Here is a 20,655-nt window from a genome sequence, read left to right on the forward strand (position 1 = left end):
TTTTAATAATAATAATAATAATTGCTTACACTTTCTGGACACTCCACTCAAAGCGCTTCACAGGTAATGGGGACTCCCCTCCACCACCACCAATGTGCAGCATCCACCTGGATGATGCGACGGCAGCCATATTGCGCCAGAACACATCACCTAAAAAAGGTTCGCCAATGCATTGGCCAGGAATCGAACCCGGGTCAACTGCTTGGAAGGCAGCTATGCTCACCACTATACCACCAATGCACACAATTTAAATATCATCCTCATGAAGGTAGGGAGGTGAGCTCTTTTTAGTCCAACTACTTTAATGGTAATGAATTGTGAATATTGACGTTTATTTCTTTGGAGTCATTTTGCAAAGTGATCCTGAACAAATGTTTTGGAACTTGTTGTTGGGTCGCATCAAGGTAAGCTTGGCCAATGGGTTTTACATCATTCATTTGGTGTTTATTTTTTCCTTGATAGTAAAACAGTAAATCAGTGTATGTATTCCATACAGAATATTTCAATTCAATAGTGACTTCTGTTGTTAACATCATAGTTATTGTTGTTGACAAAATGACAAAGGCTTAATATTACCAGCTAGTTAAGAGACCTATAAAATGTGTCATATTATATTGATGTTCTAAACAAAATAAACTACCATGAGGTTCTTCTGGAGGTGTGGGGGATGTGAAAATGTTCCTCCCCTTGCCTAAACGAAACTGTATTGTCCATACTGGGAATGTGGATTAACAGACACCTCTTGAGCAGCCTTTCCGTTCATATTAAGAAAAAAAAACTATTTTAACCAAGTCTCTTTGCTTCGTGTTTGGCAAGACAACACTTATTCTCTGTCAATACCTAATGCCAGGTTTTCTTCAGTAAGTCCTGTTTTTTTTTTCTAAAAAAAAAAGTTCTGGCTTTGTTGTGCCATAAACACCGTTTAACGAAGTGAAAATCAAATTAAGTTTTAAATGATGCTGCCACACAGAGATACAGAGGCACATTATTTTGACATGCTCTTACCTCGGGGGGGATCTTGGCTTTTTGATGTGTGATCCACAGAGGCTTGCGTTGGCTGGCAGATTTTATCAGCAAATAAGGCTGGCTAATGTGGAGGAGACAAAATAAAAGGGTTACAGTGATAGAATGTGAAGGATTAGCTTCTCTACTTGGGTTCTGTGATGTCGTATCAAAAAGGATTTGGTGGAAATGATTTGACAGAACAGGAGATGATGGAAGGAGGATTTTTTGTATTATTATTTAATTTTGTGTGTTTTTTTTCTTATCGTGTTTTGTTTTACACAGATTCTAACTTGCCGGGGATATTAAGATGTGATTGCGAATGGCAGTCAGTATAATATGTTATGTGTTGTGATGAAGGACAGGAGAGAGGGGGAGGGAGTAGTTAACTGGCTCTCTGTGTTTGAGTACTCTAAACTCTGGCTACCGCCATTGTATTGCACTTCCTTGTACAACACTAGCACTTAATCTTACTATCTTGGACTGTAACTCCTTCCCCACAAATACTGTGATGCATTCTGTAACTAGTATAGCTGAAGTTGTAACAATTACTTTAGCACAATTAAATGTGCTCACGTGTGACCAAATAGGAAAGGTGACACCACACAGACTGTCAAAATGTGTGAAATCTGCAGACGTCTTTTTCATAACCCCATGTGTACTTAGTTAGTGCTTCTGAGATTAATTCATAGTTGCCCCATATAAATGCGTATACACTGTGTACATGTATGTGGGTGCGTACTGTTTGCGTGGGTGTGTGGCATTTTTTTGATCGAATGTGTGATTTTAAATAAGAAGCAAGGACTTGGTCCTCCTCCCTTCTCCCCACCAGCTGCTTCAGAAAGGCATCACCCTCTGAGGTAGAAAACACAGACGTCCTCAAGGTAAACACCATGCCAGAGACTAGGAAGTGTTTTCCTTTCATCAGTACTTTTGTGTGATCCCTGGCTTTGTTGCGGCACAGTGATAAATAGCCCTAGTTTAGTTTAATTAAAATGTTTATCACATTCAGGAGTAGCCTACCAGTGGCCTTCGTAATTTAGTTTTAATTATTGGGAATGTCTTGCCTTTCAGCTAGGTCAACAAATAACCTTATAGTTTACTCTGCATTGACAACACCAGGGTGGGAGATATATGTAGTAGTAGTAAGCAAGGAACTGGTAATGTTGCTGAGTTTTTTCAAAGGTCTTTAATGGTCATTCTTTTTTCTATTTTAGGTTGTATTTCTTCAGCTTTGCCAGGCCTACCACTACGGTGAAACTTTTTTTTAATACTGTCACTTCAGAAGCAACTGTAACATATAAATCCATCTTGCCCTTTATAGAATTGTCTCTGTCTTTAGAATAGTCTCTGTTCTTCTGATTCATTTTTTTTGCTGGTGTCCTGTGATTACAATGTAAAACCAGAACTGCTTTTTTTCCCCTTTTTTAATTGTCGGACGTTGCAGAAATGCAAAATGCTGACCTCTGCCTAACTACTTTGGGTACCTGTTCTGTAGAGGTCACCCGGGCATTGCTCCCTTAATATATTAATCAGAGTATGACATACAGCTTATATTGTCTTTTAATGCTTCAGAGAAGAATTATAACTACTTATATTATAATTTTACCAATACATTTGTGTGCTGCAATTAAACCCCTTGAAAGCACAGAGCACCACAGTACATGTATTAACTTCCTTTTCAAGGAGTTAACATAGTGCTGAATAACTTTGCAGTTTTTTTCTTAGGACTCACCAAAGTATTTATAGTAAATAACTGTATACTGGCCATGTGTACAGATCAATTCAGAAGCCACAGAAAAAAGGAAATCAGGAAAGAAATGAACCATAAATACCGCTTTAAAAAATGCCATAAAAAGTACAGCATGGTAATGTGTATTACTTAGTGACTTCCAAATCAGTTGTGGGATTAATATTTTCTGGAGCCACTGTATGTCTACATGTACATGAACCCTGACAATCAGTGACAATGTATATACTGTGCACCCAGATAGACACACACAAGGCTGTCTTTCAGATGCCTTTCAGGAGCAACCCACAATGTTTAAACTGTCTCCTAGACCTTTCTCTGGATGGGTTATTAAGTTGTCAGCATAGGCTGTAAAAATTTAGCTAAAAAAAGGGTAATATCATTCCAGCTGAAACACATCTCAGTTAACCTGTCATTAAAGCCTTTATAAATTTAGCATGGGTTCCAAGCTCTGAATCTGAGCCACACATGGCAGGGATGAGAAGAAAAAATACAGGACAGGCTGTTTTAAGTCTGTTGTAATTCTCAGAATGAATATGCAAGTCCTGTCTGGTTTACTTGCTGACATTTCCTCTTAAAGACACAGCTACACGGAAAATGTGCGTCAAACCAAAATAACTGTCTTTAACTTTTAGTTTTCAGAACGTTGGTTACCACTACAAAAAAATAATAATTAATTTAATAATTTAAACTTTTTGCTGCAAAATTCAGATTTTTTTTAATAAATAGATTTATTGTCTGGAGACAAAAATCAATAAAAGCCATTTCAGGAATAAAGAGAAGTGGACAGCAGTGCACCGACAGGATGCATCTAGATCTTAAAAGTAAAATGTAAATGTGTTAACATCTGACTTATTTTTTGCTGGTGAACCAATTCACAGTTGGCTCAGATGGAACTACTATATATGCAGACTAATAATTTAAATCTGGCATGGGTAATTCATGTTTATACAAATACATATGTATTTTTAAATATTCATTTGTACTGAACTTTTCACTGAAAATAGAAAATAACAGACACGTTTTGGAAATCTAAATGTTTTTTTCACTTCAAAGCAATCGGTCACAAGCAAAAACATCTGTGAATACATCATATAAATGAAATACAAAAGTGTAGAGGAAGTTGATAAAAATGTGGATTGGCCATGTACTGAGGGAATAGGACATAACTAGTTGCAAATCAGCAGAAAACAGCAGATATTTTACTCAATTACCCAATTATGTAGCAGGAAGTCTTGGTATCCTAAGAATATAAGAAAGATCCCAAACGAGTTGAAGCCATTCAGACCATCTGCCCTGTTAGGCAGTTAGTAGGTAGTTGACCCAAGGACCTCATCCAGCTGTTTCTTGAAAGGAGCTAGACCAACAGTTTAAACAACATGGCTGGGTCGCTTGTTCCATACTCCCACAACCCCCTGGGTAGAGAAGTGCCTTCTGTTCTCATGCACATCCACATAGTTTCCCCTTGTGTGCTCTAGTTTGTTTTACTGTTCCTTCTGAAGTAATATGATATAAGATTTTGAATACTTGTATCTGATCTCCTCGTAGTGTTCTCTGTTTAAAACCAGACATTTATATTTGTGTACTTACGTAGGAACTCAGGAACTGTGCAGAGGATGGTTGTTTAGGTATACATTAACCATGCTTCCAGCTGTATCTTGATAAGCCATGTTTGCACCACATCTTAAAGCAATAAGTGTTTGCATAGCCGGTGGGGCAGTTCAGCATCGTAAATCATCTCTGCATTGATGAGATCATTTGTTAATCCTGTTAGCTTGCATTAACGAAAACTAAACATTTCAAATAATTTGTTGTCATTATATTTGCCCGAAGGATGACTCTGGTCATCAAGTGGTGTTTGCTGATACTAGAACTGAAGTTTATAATGCAGTTTAAATCTGAGGCCGCACATCTTAATCAAAAAGTTTAGTCAAAATCTTTGCTTTGAGCAGTTGAGTTTGTGAGCAGATTGAGACTTCACTCAGGGCCTAAACACAGTAGTTTGAGGGGATCTGAGCCTGGGCATAGTCAGGGCAGTGCCATCACAACTCTCCCGCCAGGCAGAAAGTGCCAAGGAGCTGCTGCAAGGACAGTGAGACAGTGGAGGCAGGGGTGCGAAACAGTGAATGGGAGGAAAGGAGGGTGTTCATTATTTTTCTCAACAATTATAGTTTGTTAGGTGTTGTGTAGGGTTAGGCCTTATTAAAAGTCATGTCAGTGTCCTCTGCTCTCTTCAGTCCCCTTAACTTTACACTGTTGTCTGGCCAAACATCGAAGTCTCTCAATGTATCTTGGGCGGAGCGGTGGCTCTGTGGCTAAGGATCTGCGTCTGTGACCGGAAGGTTGCCAGTTCAAATCCCGCGGCCGGCAGAGGAATCCTACTCCGTTGGGCCCCTGAGCAAGGCCCTTAACCCCAACTGCTCCAGGGGCGCCGTACAATGGCAGACCTTGCGCTCTGACCCCAAGCTTCTCTCCCTGTCTCTGTGTCTGTGTCTCCCTGGAGAAAAAGCTGGGGTATGCGAAAAGACGCATTCCTAATGCAAGAAATTGTATAGGGCTAATAAAGAAACATTATCATTATTATTATTATCATTATCATTATTATGTAGAGCTCATTACTGGAGGCCAGAGCACTCTGTTAGGGGATGGCATCGCAGCTCATTGAGAAAGACCTGCCTCCCCATGTACACACGCCCAATCGCTGACTGCGGCAGTGGCGTTCTCACACTCTGCCTCCCTCTCTCACTGCTTGCCCGCCGTGGCAGGTGATAGTGCGTCAGGTCTGGTGCAGACAAGAGACAGGTGAAGCAGTGGAGACAACTGGAGAGGTGCGGGGGGGTCGTGTCAATGTCAGTGCACGGGGGGTTGCTGGAAGTGGGGTGGGGGTGACGTCTTGGCAGTGAGCCTACAAGAGAGATTACTGAGCCTTTTGTTTCTCCTGCCTGTTGGCAGCCCTCTTCTACAAAGGGGAAGAGAGCTCTCTTTCAGTCGGCCGAGGTGCGACTGCTTTGTCCCAATCCCTTGCCCGAGGCTGCGTTCCCATCCTTTCTCTTTCCCACCTAATTGAAATGATACCTTTTTTTTTTCTTTTGGGGGGGGTGGGAGTTAATACATGAAACATGCCGTGGTTTTGTTATGCCTCCAGGTGAGATCTTCAGATTGTTCTGAATGTGACACCAGACAATCCTTGGGGTAGATGGAGGTAACTAGGAGTACAGTGAATTGTGTGTGTGTGTGTGTGTGTGTGTGTGTGTGTGTGTGTGTGTGTGTGTCTTTCAACTCACACGTACTGCTTCTGTTGTGAGAACAGTGCAGCCATAAGCTTTTTTTACAGATGTAAAAAGGAGCAAGTCTCCATACAGTTAGTAATTCTTGTATTGTTTTTTATGTGAAAGACCATTGGTGATAGTATATATACAGTAGCACCAGGAGCTCTGCTCACTCCTTGCTGTAATTTGTGCTTCCCCCTGCTCTAGGAGAGCATTGTAGGTTGCTAGTATTATTCAAATCCATTATGTAAGTGTGTAACCACAGCATCTATAGTTACAATAGAGAGAATCTGTATTGTTTTAGGAGGCATAAGGAAAGCCTTTATAAAGATACATGAGGGTAGAGTCTGTAGCAGAAAACCACCTGTTGTTTAAAGACGGTTTAAAGTGTGCAGATGAGTATGGCCCTGTGCTCTATGCATGTACAAATCTGTATATAGAAGGGTATACTGGTATGTAAGGATATTCAGTTAGTTGGTACCATACATCTGTTTTCAGAGTCTTTCCCTCTTATTAAAAATGTTTACAGTAAGGCATCACTTAAAACAGGAAAGAGCCTGTTTGCCAAATGGACTTCCCTGCCTTTTCCTTTGCTTTTTAAATCCACACATTGTTTTCGCTACCAGTCCGAGATAAGAGGGAAACCCTCTTCTGGCACCTGAAATCTGAGAAACTCATTGAAGTTTAAGAACACTTAGGAATGATTAGGATTGCTGTATTGCTGTTATAGTTCATGCTATGCACAATGATAAGAAGAGAGATTAATATTGTCCAGTTGTTGATCATGCGAAATGCAGTCACTGTTCATGTGTCCTGTTTACGTGTGGGAAGTAGTGAGAGGTAAATGCACATGTTGCATGTCGACAATAAAATGCTGCAATATGAGATTAATCTTCATTATTACAGTATATAATATGTGTGAAATAGTAAGAATTGGACATTAACATCCTGACTGCATTCTATCACATACAGTATTTGAAATATTTAAACATTTCATTTTAACAGCTCCCCCCCGACCAGCAATCACTGAGAACATATACATTTTTGCTGTACTAGCAAGAATTTATGATTCAGATATATACAAACTGTACTCATATTATCCACGCACTCATGTCTAGGAGTGCGTACTATTTGTGATTGTGTTTGCTCAATGTACTTTTATACAGTGGTGAATATGTCTGTATGTGCGTACAGTGCATAGGACCTTCTGACTGGGCGAGAGTGATTTTTGAGAGATGAAGCTGCGATATCCTTTAAATTATTACCTTTTCACCCATATGCCTTCTGGCAGTGATCTGCCACAGACAACGCAGCTCACAAAAGAAGAGAGAAAAGAATAATAATAAGAAGAAAAAAAATAGAAGATAAAATATAAAATATAGGGGGAACCTGACAACACCTTTGAAAGGAGGCATTGTGCACAGAGGAAGTGAGTCTCAGAGATGCGCCTTTGATCACAGCGGGACAATTCGAGGAATGGCCCCATAAACCGTGAGCTAAATTATCTGTAAGGTCCCACAAGGAGCAGGAGAGTTTATAAAACAAAAAATACTTCTTCTACGACATCGATGCTCAAAATGTATACTGATACAGTATATACGTGATGTGAGGGTTACTTTTTGCAGGAAATTAATGTAAAAACTGTATACATGCATACACATTTGCCATTTGTACAGTGTAAAATGCATTTTATTAGTGTAAAGCCTGTCTTTGTTGTAGTTTTCTAAAGAATCTCTACATATGATATATTATCGATGGAAAATGCAATTCCTTCATTGTCAGCCACACGTCACAAAAGAGCAGTGTTAACTGCCCCTTTCTGGTAATAAAGAGGCTTCTCTCTTTCTTTTGGCTCATTCGGCTTAGAAAGGGGTAGAACGGGGATTTTTTTTTCTTTTTGCAAAAAACCATAGGCAAAAATGTCTGAGGGTAGTAGAAAGAAGATAAATTGCATAAAATAAATTCAACTCATTGTGCTGAGCAGGACAGAAAAGTGTTTTACGTAAGAACCGAGCCCACTGAGTTGTGAAAATGGTTTAACCGAAGCAGGATAGTCCCTGAATCACATTTGCATTTGCGAATTGATTCCAAGCGGTGACTCTAATTGACAGACGGGGAGGCAGGGAAAGCCCTTTACTTAAGGAAGAAGTAGGAGATGAAAGAGAAGGGCCAGAAGAGATAAAAATGTTTTTGAGAAGAAAAAAAATACAGATGAAAAGACAGGAATGAAGAAGAGAATTGACCATTCGAATTCAAAGAGCCCCCCCCCCCCCCCCCCCCCGTTTACCCCCACGCACCCCCCTCCCACCTTTAGCAGTGTCTTACAAGTAAGGTGACCAGCTCTAGGGCTCTGCAATGTGCCGGCCGCACTTTTGATAAATAAAGAGAGAACACAATGGAACTGAATAGGAACTTCACGCTGGTAAGATCTTAGGGAATGTTTACGGAGGTGCTTGTCAGCTGTCATTATTGAGATGTTCCTGTGTGTGGAGCAGGAGGAAGCCGCCTTTCATGTCTTTCTTCCCTTTGATAGTTCTCTAGTGCTTCTCACCAACAGGAGTCTGAGCAGCCAACACCCACAGACACACTCACAAAGGCACCGAGCCACACACTCGCTGGCTGACACACAAACTTGAGTCGGCACAGACAAAATGGCACGTGCGCACACACACACAGTCATTAACGTAGACTCACAGAAGGGCAAGCTCCTTGAATAATTTTTAATCCCTTTCCTTTACATAGCACTTCTCATCCCAAAGAATCCCACAGCACAAAGAGGCGCTCCATTTCATTCACCTCCCAAGTGCAGCACCCACCTGGGTGACACTTAGCAGCTAATAAGCAGCAGCAGCCCCACTACATCGCAGTTCGGGTGCAGATGTGAGAAATGAGTTGACCAGTTAAAATTAATGGGCGCCAATTTAGGAAGGTGTGTTTTCACAAGCCCATAATACAATTAAGGGCAGACATTAGGGTTAACACCTTTACTCTTTCAAAAAGTGGCATAGGATCTTTAATGACCAAGTAAATGTAGTCTGCATCTCACGTGTGTACTACGGCACAGTTTCTCTGGACACCATTGTGGGGCACTGATTTGGAAATTCAGGTCCAGAGGGAAGGGCGCCAACTACTGGTCCACCAACACCAGTTGCAGCACTCTAGTCTTCCTGAGGGGTCTCTTATCCAAGGACTGACCAAGCCTCACCTTGCTAAGCTTAATGATAAAGTGGTAATGGTAATGTTGCTGCTAGACAGCTTTTCTCACGTACACACCTACATACTCCATGCACTCACCCACATGGACATATACACACAAGGCTCTTATCCTTTACATACATATATAAACATCTCTCTTTATATGTGTGAGTGTGTTATAGATTCAGAGGCTCAGAACTTACACACCAACCAATTGTGTGCGTGATGATTGGTCCCCAGTGCATGCACATACCAGCATTCACAGGCATTCATGACTCAAAACAAGTTAATGGTTAGGAAGAAAACCCCAAAACATCAACATATACATTCATTTAGAATTATATACCTCACATCTGCATATAGCATGTACTCACTAGGGGTTTTGATGGACTAACACAAGCAGAATCAAAACCTTGCACACTTTCACACAAACACAAAGAAGTGCCCGCAGGGTTTTTCAGTAGTTTACGTGAAGTGTCAAGGCCTACTCGGGAAAAGCTTTTTTTAACTTTCTCTGTTAGTTGACATGTAATGTAATGTAATGTTTCTTTATTAGCCCTACACAATCTCTTGCATTAGGAATGCGTCTTTTCGCATACCCCAGCTTTTCTCTATTGAGACACAGACACAGAGACAGGGAGAGAAGCTTGGGGTCAGAGCGCAGGGTCTGCCATTGTACGGCGCCCCTGGAGCAGTTAGGGTTAAGGGCCTTGCTCAGGGGCCCAACGGAGTAGGATTCCTCTGCCGGCCGCGGGATTTGAACCGGCAACCTTCCGGTCACAGGCGCAGATCCTTAACCACAGAGCCACCGCTCCGCCCTACATATGCCAACATGTAGTTGGCATATTAAATTCTTTGTTGCCATCACAGATCACAATGTGATTGCAGATGATTTATTTGGCGAGATGACTGTGAGGATTTTTGGGTTCAGAACTGATTGGCTGTGTAAGCAGTAATTCCTGACAGACAGAGCATTAATTACTCAGGGATGTAGGTCTCAGCTGTTTGCCAAGAAGAATCCCAAATACTTGGCAATTATTAATAAGGTTGAGTGTGAGATTTCCTAGTGTTCTCCTACAGAATGAATTCACTTCCTGCTGGGGTTACGTGCTTATTTTTTGGTTGCTGGTTTTAGCTGCATCTTGCTCACTTTTTGCCTTCCCTTTAAGGAGATAACACGTTAAAAGAAATTCACAGAATGTTTTAAAAATATTTTAGTGAAATGTTTTTTTTACAGAAACTGAGACACTAGATTTAATGCTGAGGTTTATACTATCATCTGGTATTTAAAAAAGGTTGTGTGGTAAAGGATTTTTGCACAACTACATGCGGCATTTAGCAATTCATAAAATTCTTTATTATTATCATCAGTACAGGAAGTGTGACAGTTCTCAAAATAAATCAGTGTAACTCTATCCTGCTGTATTATTTTAACAGCTTGAAAACTTGAAACTTAAGAGACATCTGTATCATCTGTTGTCTTCTCAAGTTATAGATCACATGCTGAAGTGACGTCTTTAGTCTGTAAAAAACATCAAATTCTTGAATAAAAGTTTCTGATCTGAATGGAAATTTAGTATATGGAAATTGGTTCTTTCTTTGGAATTGATATTTGCCTGACTTAAAAGCTGCTGGATTATTGCTTTATCTTTTAAACTCCAAACTACCATAGTTGTGAAAATAAGGGTGCAAATTGACCACATGTAAATTATTTTAAGCCGTGGATTTTAATTTAGTTTTTTTAAATTGAATTAAAGAAAATATAATTATTGGACATAGCTAAAAGGATGTGGAGTTTCTGTGTGGGAAAATAGTGACAGTATTTCACATTAATGTGGATATCTGCAGAAAACATTTAAATTTCCACTTTTGTAAGTGGAAAACCTGTGTTAAGGTCTCAGTCTGTGGCAGTATGTGGGTTGAATACTTGGTCCTGTCAGACAGTTTAATGCATTTCTTGGTAATCTTGTGATTTTTCATTAGTGATTTTTCTGGTGGTCATTTTACATAAAAGTGAGTGTGCATGTTAATGTAGTGTATACACAGATATTAAACAGACGTAATTTTCAATTAAAGAGGAGGTATGTATGTGCGTGCATTGGCAGGGGTCAAATGGGTCCTGTCATCAGTTTTGGTGGTTTAGTATGACATATTAATGTGAGCTGCCTTGGCCAATAATTCACTACAAGCAGAAGGAAACTCCACAGCAGCACATGTGCAGATATTTATGAGTCCATAACTTCAATCCATCAAGAAATTAAATCTCAACTAATAAAAACTGCTGTGTCTGTTCATAAATGATTTAATGTACTATATATCGGCTGAAGACTACACAACATTAAAACAGATGAAATATGTTTATGAAAGTTTTAAATTCTCTTATTTACTAATAACATTGCTTGCATGACAGGCCTAAAGAGAGATAATGAAATGAAAATCAAGAAACATTTAAAAAAATGTTTTGTGATTAGAGCAGGCATTACAAAACTCATTTATTTTCACAAGGAGCTGCTGTATACGTCTTATACATCCAGTCCAGATGTTTGTTTAATCCTATTCTAAATTTTGATTGACACTTCCAGGTTTTGAAGTTGTTTTCTTTTTTGGGGGGGTAAAATGTTGGAAACTGCTGAAGGCTGTCCCTGATAATGGGTACATGGTGAAAGTAACAAAGTGACAAAGCTCACCTTGTTTTTGACATTTTAGTGCAACCTTCAAAACCTCCTAGTACTGTTGCACGAAATGTGATTTTCTATTTAAACTGTCTGTTCTCAACAAAAGTGGGGTGGTATTGGATGTTAACTCTTTTGTTCTTTAGAGCCTTGATTTTCATCCTTCATCACTCTTCATTCCACAAAATCAGTACGTGACATTATGGAGGCTTAAGATGACAGAAAAATAAATGTTTCATTTGGTCTGTTCATGTTTTACTGAATATGCTGCAGACACCTCTGTGCTGCATAGTAAAGTCTGCTGTGAGATGTTTTGTAGCTGTCCAGATTAGGGAAAATAACTGCATGCCAGATCAGAACATGCAGTGCTTTTATTTTTTTTTAAATGCAAAATTATCCTTTAATGATATTGTTTTTCTGTTTGTGGAGGCATGTAACCTTTGTGGTGAGACAAGAAGTACAACACTGGATCTGTCTTCACATGGAAAGTAGCAGTTGTTTTGTTTTCCCCTCTTTTTCTCCTGCTCCTTTTCCTCTCTTGGAGCTAAATGTGTTGTTGATCAAATGTGGTCCTGTGCAGATTAAATGAATATTATCTTTGATCAAAAAGCGGCATTTTAGAATGCTGAAAACCTCCGGAATCTCTCTGTTTTAAAATCCGTACCAAACTGTAGCTGCCCATTCTTTCTCTGCTCTCATGTGGCTGAGTGCCCCTGCAACACTGTCCTGTTCATGTGTAACTGGCCTTTGCTTTTCTGACTGGAGAAAACTCTGTGTTCTCTGTGTGACTTGGGTTCAGGCGTCTGGCCGGAAATCCCAATGAATCATGTTTCTGTTTGGCCCTTACCGCCATGCTTTCTCTTTCTTTTCTATTATCTTTCCTTCCTTACTTTGTTTGCTGAATTTGGTATTTTTTGTTATTACCGTTTCATCCGATGTTTGTTTGTATCTGAGCAGGGCTGGCGCTGTAGTGAGAGATCGGCTTCTCCCTTGAAGACATTTGCTGGGTGCAACAAAATTACAGTATCTTCCTAGATGACAGCATCAGGGTATGACAACGACAATGACTTTACACAGCAGGAGAAAGTCTGTTAAAACACAGCAAAGACAGACTTAGCTGGAAAGCTAAAAAAATGTTTCATGTAATGTGGCCTAGTGCAAAAAATCATTGCTTTGCTTCACTGCATAGTCATCTTATTGATGTCGTTGTGCAATGGGGAAATACCATAGATCATAGTTAAACAACTGGCTGAGTGCTTAAACAGAGTTTTTAAAAAGCATAAAAACTACAGAATCAGTCTATGAATTTCCTGCTGTAAATCCTTAACTTGGGCTATGAGAGAGTTTTCCCAGTTCCTCTCTTTATTTTCAGAGCCTGAAAATATTGCCTTGGTTGCAGAGCTGGAGGAGGTCAAATGTGTCCCAAATGATTCAGCCCTCCACCCCCTTGCTCCTCATTCTTCAGCTTATGTTAACTTTAAATCAGTATTACGACTCGCTAAATCAAAGGGAGCACTTATTTACAGCCCCTCACATTTTATTCGTTTGAAACAAAGGGTGGAAAATAAACTTTTAATGGTGCCTTTTCCCCGTGCTTTCCCAGTGTGTGTGTGTGATGGGTTTTGCTGTGGGAGCTGTCTTGCTGTGCCAAGCACATCAAGAGCAAAAACCCCAAGGAGATGGGAAAGGAATGAGCCCTGGCCGGCACAGTTCGGGGGCCCAGGTATGTTTTAAATTACATGAAACAAGTGATGTCAGCCCTGCTTGCTTTTCATCATTGGCCTTGGCAGAGAGGCCTCATAATAAAACATGCACTGAACTGGACCAGGATCTCTCCTGGAGATCAGATGTAAATGAATAAGTGAATAATTCATTACTGTTTAGGAATAATAGGTATTAAGCAAACCAGTTCCCTGATCCTTACTCTGAAAGCCCCGAGTCATGAGAATTTTTGTTTTCTAAAATTATCTTCAAGCTGATTTTGTGTACTTCAGAGATCTTTAAAAATAAACCATAAATGTATGCTCATGCATATGCAAAAAAATTGTGCAAGCTATACTGATCTAATTTCGGTGAAAAGAGACACATATGTGACTTGTTTTGCTTTATGATGCAATGTCAATGTAATTAAAGGAACTGCTTTTTTGCTTGCGAGAAAAGATCATGTAATAAGTGAGATAAGATAAAATTGTGTTGATGCGATTGATCAACGCCCTGTCTTGATGTAAACACACCCTGTGATTCACAAATGAGCCATGCTGAAGTGTCTGAAGTGGGTTTTTTTTTTAATTGTAGACTAATGCACACTCATGGGGCCTTGGGTCCATCATGTTGCCTGTATCAGAGGAGGTACCTTAAAGACATTTTATATTTTTGTTGTTGTAGCACCTGAAATGTAACGCATTCTGTGACACATTGAAGTGCTATTGTTTTGTGTTCCTGGTAAGGTTGTGGCTTTCTGGATTGGCCCATCTTTCAAACAAGGGGCCTGAGAATGCTGGTTAAACCTGAAAGACAGGGCATGTGATGGAGAAAGGAGTCTTGGTTTCACACCATGCTTTGTGCATGTGCTGTCTCTTTCCAGTCATATTATTCTTAATTCTCGGCAGGCAAGCGAACCTTGATTTCAAATAAAACGAGGCCATTTGGCCCCTCTTGTTAGTGACTTGGTGATCCAGGAGACTTGTCCACCTGTTTCCTGAAGGATCACAGGGAATCTATTTCAGCAACATGGTGGGTTAGTTTGTTCGAGATCCTTACACTCCCTTGTGTAAAGAAGCACCTCCTTATTTCAGACCTAAGAGCACTTTCCTGTTGTGTCCTGGAGTCCTCTTATCTCTCATATCCCCTCACAGCCTCCTCTGTTTCTTTTGCCTGTGTGTGCAACACACTCCTTTAAGGACAGGAATTAACCTTGTTGCCTTTATTTGCACCGATTCCAGCACAACTAGGTTTTATAATGTTGTGACTACAGTGACACCCAGTATTCTAAACAAGGTCAATACATTGTATTTGAACAGCTTGAACAGAGTGAGAAATGGGTGTTAATTCCACACTGAAAAGAGCTGAACTTCTACTCCCTACCTGGTGCTTTGCAGCTTGAATGCTGATGCAACTCCCCCATTCAAAACTAGCTGGAACATAACTTCCCTTTATGTAATGTTTTATTTTTGCTTTTTTTTACACAGCACCAGAGTGGAAACACGAGGAGAACAAAAAGTGGATCTTTCATAGGTTACAGATTTGCAGCAATCATAAGAAATGAAATGTTTTCTAATTGAGGACTAGCGTAAACTATTTCTTGTCCTACTTGGGAAATTTGTCCTGTTCCAAGCTCTCCTGGGACAGATGTACCCTTCAGATGACATTACTTGTGCCTTCTCCAGCCCTCTGCCGCTTTGCACTGCATTATAGGCATTCAGTGTTTCGAGTTTCATGTGTTTCCTTTCACAATCTTTTCAGTTAGATTAAGTGTGACAGATCTGCAAAGCACATGACAAAAGATCTGAAGGCAGACATGAATTAGGGCAGACATGTGATGTGATATTAAAAGGTCAGAAGGTCTCCCTGTACACTAATTTTAAACATATGATCCCAGTCATTGCAAAGTTTATCTCGGTATCAAAACAGAAAAACATCACAGCACAACCCTAATCAAAAATGATGGCTTGACATATAGTATAACATCCATAATGTGATTAAATCGTGTGTCTTTCTTTTCTTTCTATTTCATGTTATTTTATTTTCAAAAGTTAAAGTAAAGTAATATCTGCCATGCCAAACATTCCGTTACCAGAAAAAAAAGAGGTCTCTTTTTGTACTTTAGTTTAAGATGTTTTTTTATGATCTGAAAAGATTCAGTACACGAGAGCATTTGATTTATTGCCCCTGCTGAATTACAAACACGTGCAAAGATCTGTAGTTTCCTGGGCTTTGTCATGTTAGCAAAACACTTAGGGCAGTCCTGTGACCAGGATTAGACTAGATAACCAGCAATCGAATTATAGGAACTATATAGGTGGAACTTAGGCTTGGTTAACTTTTGGTTACAGATGTTGGTCAAGTACAGGTCTGCCTGTACTTGATTATACTTGACAGCTGAAATTCTTGTAAAGTTACTCCAGCAATGCTTATTAAAAATAATTTCAAGAGCAGGACAGAAAAAAACAAATACATTTCCATGAAGCAATAAATATGTAGCCATGCTTGTTTTCAGTGCTTCTCAATGAAGTGCATGCAAATAGTAAATTGTAAAAATGGCTCATTTGAGGCAAAGGAAGTGGTATCGGCAACAGAGAGGAACTTCACTGATTGTATCCTAGCAGTGTTGTGTTAAAGCTCTTTCAGGGACTATAGATTTAGCTGTTTTGTTAAATTGTAGTTGTCAGGCAGTGTTGAATCTGGTGTCAGGTCAGTTTAATTGCTTTGGAGCAGCCTGACAGTGGTCTGTGCAGGCATTACCTCATGGCTGCCCAAATGCATCCGCACGCTGGTCACATACAGTTATGCCACCTAGCTTGATTACTTTTCAAGTAAACTCACCAGACAGACAAGGCGTTTTTCCTCTTTAGATCTGAGTCAAGTGCAGCTGAGGTCAAGTGGCAATGAAGTTGCCCACATAGCTGTCAGACCTGTATGGTAAATGAAATCTTGACTATAAAGTCCATAGACCAAGATGAGAAGGAAGACTACATTTGCATCTCTGGTTCCCCTGGGACATGGGAATCAGGCTTAGCAAACCTTCCCGTTCAAATGTTGAGCCTCACTTACTGAAGCAAAGATGCCCCTTTGATTGAAAGACATCTTACCCAGTGGTCATGGCAACAGGGAACACCTGGATGGAGCCACGTTATCTACAAAGATGAGTGGCTACCTGATCAGTTCCAGAGTCACTGAAAAGACTTGTGAAGGAGCCCCCTCCAACATTTGAACATAGCAGAGAACTATAGGTGGAGAGGATTATAAAACAGGCTTTAAATCTATACAGTTGCCTTAAATATTCCTATATAAAATGTATACTTGCCCAACAATATTGTGTTTTGGGAAGTGTAATCATTTCTGATGAGTAATCCTTCCCTTCCATCTGAGCCCATGATTGAGTATTATTCTCCAGTCTCCTCCAGGCACATGCTGCCTGAGCCAAAGAAAAGAAAATAGGAGAGAGATAGAGAGAAAACCAAAATGAGAACAGGAGAGAATCACTGAGAGAGAGATGGGGGGGTGGAAATAACCCTCATACTTCGTCCAGCAGGAAATTCAATAAAAATTCTTCAAAAGGCTGGGCTGACATTGAAAAATTGTGAAATTATAAAATGGACCTCGGTAAGGAAAGAGAAGAGTTATTATATTTGGCATGGAGAGAGAGCCCTGGGCTCCGTTTTCAAATGAGCCGTCACAGATTGAAAGAGTTTAGCCTCACGTTGATTAAATATGGTGCTGGACCCGCAGCCCGCCAGCCCAGCATCAAGAGACGTTTGTGTTCAGGCGGAGGGGGAGAGGAGAGCCGGAGAGCGACAGGGATGGGGAGGAGAGCCGGAGCCCCCTTTTTATTCTGTCACAGGGGGTGGGACGGTGTTTAACGGCGAAGGCGCCGGTTATCAAAACAGACCGCAGCCAGGGGAGGGGGGAAAGCGAGAGGGAGAGGAAGAAGGAGTTGCGAAGGACGGAGGTAGAGTGTGGAAGAGAGAACTTTCGAACAGAACAGAACGCGGGGAGGAGGGGAGCTGGGAGCAGGGAGGGGGAGTGGCTGGGTGAGGGACTGGATGGATTGCCCTGCCAAAAACAGTAAAAGGAAAAGGGCTGGGGTTTCCAGCAGTGAGTAATGAGGGTAATACTTCAAAATGCTTAAAAATGTGTTGCAAGGCAGGAGTCTGGCTAGTTTGCTAATTCACTAACCTTGTACCTCCTGGTAGCCCGGTTTCTCAACATGGGAGACTCTGAGGTTAAAATGTCAGGAAAAACGAGTGCTCCACTCTTTCTTGTTGGGAAGCTCAGCTTCCTGTTTCGCAGGTCTTGGCTTCAGAGACGCTTCAAGATAGTTTACTCATTAATCCACGTCCTTACAAAAAAAAAGCCTAGTCATTTAGATCAGAAGCGATGGGTTGCACTCCCTTTTGATGTAAATGTTTTTGATTATCATATGCTGTTTTTTAAACACTCAGATTCTCCCATCCCACAGGACGCTCCAGAAAATTAGATGTTCCATTTCTGTCACATTTTACTTGTATAACAATTGAAAGCTAATAAAAAATGAATCTTACAGATTTCTACAGGAAAAAAAAATCGCCTTGGATTGAGGGTATGAATACAAGGGAGAGACAGACTGAGCACAAGCGAGAGATAATCAGGAATGTAATAGATGACAACTGGTGGGATATTATTCAGTTGAGATTGCTGTGTTGTGACTATAAATAATATTAGAACTGTTCTTTTTACCTGCTGGGTGCATGAACTTCACTGAACCACCTGGCGGAGTGAGTTGATTTGCATTTAAAATTCATTTTCATATCAAATATGGATAGTTTAGAGACCCCAGCTGTCTGGTTAAAGCGTAGTGAGAGCTGGCACTTAGGGGCCATGTTTCTGTAAGAATCGACAGGAATAAATTTAACCATGCACTGTCAAAACAATACGAAGCGAAATGAAGTGAAACAGGATGGGATTTGTCATTCTTCAGAAATTTGGCACCAAAATACAGATAACATAGTAAAACTTCCTCAAGTTTTATGTAAACTGTCCCCTTCACAGTGCACTGTATCATAAAATAGGAGCTGTAACTACTGACTTACAACTTGGGTACTTTCAACTTATTTATCTCCGAGAATTGAAACACTTACAGTGCCTGTAATCCTGGCCTGCAAGGCATGGAAACCAGCTGGAGACACTGATGTTGGCGGCAGGTGGTGATTTCAGTCAGAACCTGCAAACCTGTTTAAAAGGAAACGTCAATGAGCTGCTCGCCGAAAGACTTTAGAAACAGCAGCAAAACATAAAAAGTCCCGCAGAGTGTGTCTCCTGCTCTTGTCACTGGTTTTCAGGGGTTAAATGCGAGCTGCCCCTGTTAATGTGCCACGAATGGTCATCTTGCTATCAGGGAGGTCATTTGCTGCCTGAACGCCCAGGCTGCTCATTAATAGCACAGTCTGTGACCTGTTTTCAGCTCGTCACCAACCAAAGGGGCAGTCATCTCAGCTCTGGCTTTCCTAATGACCTTGTGTGCAAGGGAGGAATGTGCATCAGTAACTTCAGATCATGAACCTGAAGGAAACCAAGAACAATGGGTTTAATTGGTCAACCACCTTTTGAAAGCCCCATTTCATCTGTCTTCTGATCCCTCCCAGCTTGCAGACTGAAGAGGCTGTCTGGACTCGTGGGTAGAGGGTTCAAATCCTGGCTGATATACTCTTGAATGCGTACTTCATTCAGATTGCCCCAGTAAATGCCCCACTGTATAGATGGGTACTATCCAAGGTTGTCAGTGATTACTGGAATGACTGGAAAGGTTAATCACTATGTCTAAAAGCATTAGCTAAATACATACATATGATGGACACCACTTGCAACCATGGGTGAGATTTAAACCTAAAAGGCTATGCGTACGTTATCTCTCACCACAGTCTCTCTTCACTCCTGTTTTTCTGGTTCAGGTTGAAGCCCTGGCAGTTCAGATATTCAACAATTTTGCAGTACTATTCAGGGCTCAGAGTTTGCTTGGTTACTGCGTAGTTTGCCATCATCAATGGCCTAAGAGTAATTATTTAGTAATCTTTTTAGAGAAGTTACAAACACTATAGGCCTGTTTAGTCCTCCTCAAAAGGTTTTCATTTTGTTCCCCTTCATCTCTTGATATATCCAATACATCAGGCTGATGTATCACTTATGCCACCTGGGGTGGTTTTCCATGTGACGCAAAGTTCAAGTGAAATGTGTTGCTTGAAGCTGCTGTGATTGTTTCAGTTGAAAACATGAACCAGTTAAGAAGGCTATAAGGGCTTGGAGGTGATCTTTTTTCATATATAATGCAAACATGCATAATATATTTTGAAAAATGAATTAAAGGGGTATTTGAGTGCTGAATTAAGAAGATGGCTTGCTGTCAAGCTCTGTACCATTACTGTAGAGATTAACAAGGGAGTCAGAATTAAAATATGGTTGATGTCGTTACCACAGCATTCTGAAACATGGCTTAGCAATGAGGACCATCTGTGAGGGAAAATAATAGCAGATCTGCTGTGCAGCCTGAATAGTTATTGTAGTTTTAGAGCCATGAAGCATCTCATGCCTTCCATTCTCAGTGTTTCATTTTAGAGATCTGTAAATTATTTCGGCAAACTTCTCATTGATATTACTGGTGGAACTTGATCAGAAACACACACCTTGCTTTTGAAACCAGTTTAAAAGCGCAAAAAAATTGAAAACCTATCAGGTGTCTCAATTAATATGACAAAAGATACAGAACCAGATTTCTATTCAAATGCATTTTTCCTACTCTTTTTGTTAAAAAGATAGGCCTGGTTGGTGCTGAGATGGAAGTCCTTCAAATAAAAATCAGATCTCTACTTTACATGGTATATGTAGACCTGTAGATAGCAGTCTTTTGATTTGAACAAAATTTCCCAAACATTGCCCTGGTATGATGACCAGGGACATGGTTTTGTAGCATGGTCTATCATCTGGATGAGATGTTGACCCAGTTTTCTGACTATTTGGATATAAGCACATAGCATAGGATATAAAAAAGAAGAGATCAATTGGTCCAAAAGCCGGG

General features: G+C 40.4%; 1 long non-coding RNA gene and 1 other non-coding gene across 2 annotated transcripts in view; one reads left to right on the forward strand and one right to left on the reverse strand.

Annotated features, from left to right (window-relative positions):
• Positions 1-20,655, forward strand: part of LOC107077370 (uncharacterized) — a 79,037-nt gene that overhangs the window by 11,881 nt on the left and 46,501 nt on the right. The window lies entirely within an intron of this gene.
• trnag-ucc (transfer RNA glycine (anticodon UCC)) lies at positions 169-240 on the reverse strand. Its single transcript has one exon. It is a non-coding gene; the product is annotated as a tRNA-Gly (tRNA).

The sequence above is a fragment of the Lepisosteus oculatus genome, chromosome 2, assembly GCF_040954835.1.
Source record: "Lepisosteus oculatus isolate fLepOcu1 chromosome 2, fLepOcu1.hap2, whole genome shotgun sequence".
Lineage (NCBI taxonomy): Eukaryota > Metazoa > Chordata > Actinopteri > Semionotiformes > Lepisosteidae > Lepisosteus > Lepisosteus oculatus.